This window comes from Geospiza fortis, unplaced genomic scaffold (genome assembly GCF_000277835.1).
Source record: "Geospiza fortis unplaced genomic scaffold, GeoFor_1.0 scaffold55, whole genome shotgun sequence".
NCBI lineage: Eukaryota > Metazoa > Chordata > Aves > Passeriformes > Thraupidae > Geospiza > Geospiza fortis.
The window spans coordinates 1,812,869-1,816,764 of record NW_005054308.1 but is presented as its reverse complement, the minus strand read 5'-3'; positions in this window follow the sequence as shown (position 1 = coordinate 1,816,764).

Here is a 3,896-nt window from a genome sequence, read left to right as displayed (position 1 = left end):
CCGCATCTGGGGGAGTGCAGGGGATGTAAAGGAGGGGATTGGATGTGTGACGTGTAGGGGAATGTATGGGATCTGTAGGGGATCTGGTGGTACATGGGTGTGCCTGGGCTGCAGGGGGCTATAAAGGGTGTGTGGGGGCAGATGAGGAGCAGATGGGCTGCAGGGGGCTATAAAGGATATGGGATGGCGATGAGGGGCAGAGGAGCTGTCTGGCTGCAGGGCCACGGGACAAGGCAGAGCTCCATCCCGGCGCTGTGCTGTCTCCTGCTCCATCTAGTGATGAAAACTGAAATATCCAGCGGCTTCGAGCAGGATGGGACAAGAGCCAGCTCTGTGAGGAGTCCCGGCACCGTGGGGAGGTTCCCGAGCGAGAACATCCAAGTCCACCCACAGGGCAGCACTTCGGGAAACTTCTGGCAATGATCTCCCGGGAGAGGTCGTTTCACACCGGAGTGATGGGCTTGAGCATCTCGTCTCTTCTCGGCAAGACCTCTGGCGGTTCCTTGCTCTGCTGCAGCCCTGGCCCACATCACTGAGCTCTGACCCGAAGGCTGGGGGCCAGGACATGCTCCTGCTGCACAGGAAGTGTGTGCTGGTCCCCAGCAGGGCCAAAGCAATGTCCCTTCCCCACCAGGAGTGACATTGCACCAGGCAAAATTCCTGAAGTCCTTCCTGAGTGGTGGATAGCCTTAGGAAAGCTGACTGCACAGGAGCAGGTGGGCTCTGGGAGGCTTTATCCCAAATCCTCACACACGTGCTGAAGGCAGGCACCCTTACTCCATCTCTTTTACAGGATTCCTACCACAAATAAGATGAAAAATCATTCATACCAAATGCTTGTCTGCTGGGCTCTGCTTAGGAGAAGTTCATTCTCCACTACCAGGAGCTGGGAAGTGATGGCCATAATGCCCTTGAGAACTCCAAGTCCCACAGGTTGGATTCAAGTGAGCCTCAGGCAATTCTTGGCACTGCTGCAAGGGGTACTTGCACTGCACTGCTGGGAGAGCAGAAAGGCTGAGATGAGTCAAGAGCCTTTTTAAAGGCTGCCAAAGATGACTTTTCCCAAGTGCTCTTGGTCCAGTGTGATGTGACCCTGATGGATGGGACCACCAGCTCCAGGGTGGGCAGCAGTTAGGCAGGAGGGCTTTGGCCAGAGCAGGGCTGTGCCACACTCCAGCAGGGTGGCATAGGGGTTCCAGCATGTGGCACAGAGCCCCTCGGAGGACACACTGCAGCTCACATACAAAATAGGCCTTGCTTTGCCCTGTTGATAAGCAAATTTCCACGCGATCCAAGTGTTGGCAGTCCACAGAACTCTAAATTATCATGTGCTTTCTTAATTCCCAGCTCTCCAGATGGCTACTGGGAGGGTGGCACAGCTGTCCCACCACAGCAGAGGGTCCCTTCAAAGGGGCTTTGCCCTGGCAGAAAGAGCAGAGCTGATGCGGGCAGCACCACCCCACTCAGGAGCAGAGCAGGAGCTCTGATGCCAGCAGTGGCACACTGGGTGAGGATAATGTGACTGCACAAGCAGGAGCTGGGCTCCTCCACAGCTGGGGGCAGCTGTGGCATCCAGCAGCCATTGGAGCATCTTCTTGCCTCCACAAGAACCAAGTGCCTGCACTAGAGGTGGTGTCTCAGCCATTCAAAGATTTGTTTTATCTCCCCCTATAATGAAGTACTCCCCCTTTGCTCTGCCAGCTCCTTGGCGTCTGGCTTCAGTTTAAGGGATTCTCCCTGAGCTCATTTCCCACACGCTGCTCTTCACCTAATAGCTGAAAGTGTGTTTTATAAGGCTGTGGTAAAATCACAGAATTGTTTTAGTGAAAAAAGCCCCCACCACTAAACCATGTCACCAAGTCATCTTCATTCATGTTAAATCCCTCCCGGGATGGTGACTCCACCACTGCCAGTGTCACAAATAAATTTTCTCTAATATCCAACCTAAACCTCCCCTGGTACAACTTGAGGCCATTTCCTCTCATCCTATTGCTTGTTCCTTGGAAGAAGAGACCAACCCCCACCTCACTACCTCCTCTTTTCAGGGGCTTGTAGAGAGCAAGAAGGTCCCCACTGAGCCTCCCATACTCCAGAACCCCTCCTGCTCCCTCAGCTGCTCCTCATCAGAATTGTGCTCCAGCTCCTTCCCCAGCTCTGTTGCCCTTCTCTAGACACATGCACTGACCTCTTTAAGAAGGGTCAGTTGCAAGAATTAGGACTGGCCCTTCCCCTACAGTGAATTTGCTCCACAAATGTGTGTCCAAGCCACTCACTGGCCACTGTTTCATGTAGTTTTCATAATCTCCATGCTTGGGTTAAAGCATCCCTGATGTTGGATCACAAGTGGGTTTTGCAAGCTGGGGAACACCCAGCAAAAGCTCTGGGCTATGGTGATTGCAGCAAGAGCTTGTGGTGCTGTGGCAGAGCTGGCTAGAACACAAGGGATTTCTATTACTGCTAATTTATGCAGGTCCACAGTATAAGAGAAAACCCCATGGTGTTTTCATGCCAGACACATGAAATTTTAATATGTTAAGCATGTATCTGCAAACCAGATAAACCTAAGCACATCATCTACCCCTTACTGAGTCTGTGTCTAGCACTTTTGATATGCTAAGTTTGCAGCCTAACCACAGTTATTTCTGAGCTCTGTGAATTAGTCCTCTGTAATAAATTACTGTTGACTGAATAATTACTAAGATTGCATTAACATTAATGCTTAAGACAATACACTCCACATCCCTAACTTCCTCATGGGAGCAGGCATGCATTGCATTTTACTATGGTTCTTGCACAGCCTCAGGGCAGGGCAGGTGGAGGGCTGCTGCCTGCTGCTGCCTGGGAACCCCTGATCCGTCCCAACTGGCCCCCACCCTGCTCTTATCACTGGGGACAGCTTAGACTGCTCAGTAGCCCAGGCCTGGCACGAGGATGTCCTCTCCAAACAGGAGATATCTGAAGCTTCCCATGACATGAGTTCTTCGCCCACATCCAAAGCAGCAGCAGATCGCTGCCTGGCAGACAAATGTTGCCACAAGCTTCTCCTCCCCAAGCACCGCCGCTTCCCCTCCGTGCTTCCTTCCCACACTCCCCCTCGCCCTCTGTGATCTCTGTTGGAGCGATGCTTCCCAGCCTGCCCTCCTCGCACATCGCACACGGGCATCCTCGTCTGGGCACAGCCCGACTCGGGCACCCTGCTCACAGCTCCAGGGAGCTGCATTGTCCGAGCAGGGCAAGCACTGCGCTTGTTTTAGACACCACCGCGTTTCTGAGCGCTCCCTGAGTCATTTCATAAGATGACAGCGTTGTTCGGATTTCTGAAATGGCTCTGACAGCTATCCACGTATGGGACTGTGGGCAAGGCCAGAGTCACGTGTGGAGCAGGAATAGTAAATGGATAGGAGATGGGAATATAAAAAGCTCCTCTCTCCTCTCAAGCAGGCTCCTTGAGCAGACACTGCTGACCTTGTCTGTTGCCGAGAGTAAACACTGCTAGGAAAAAGCATTAGGGACGGGATTTCAGGGGCTGTGAGAACGTTCGATTCCTAAAGCACCGTCCTTGTTTTTCCTCTGTGCCAGTGTGTAGGAGGGCTCCCATTACTGACGTCGCTACCTTTGGTGGGATGAGCCGGGGAGAGAGATCCCGCCGGCCCGGCAGCTCGCAGCTGATGGCTCGCTGATCCAGCTGCCTGTCCATTAACCGTGCTCGTGATGCCCGGCTGTGCTCCGCGCCCGCGGGGGTGGTACGATGCTGTGCCTCCATCTTGCAGCAGCAATACAGGGGGTAGCCTGTTTTGGCTCCCCGAAGGGAGGGATTCGGTGCTCGGGGAAGGCTGGGGGCGGCGGAGCCATCGCCGCGCTCCCACCAGGCGCTGATCTCGCACCGGCAGCTGCTG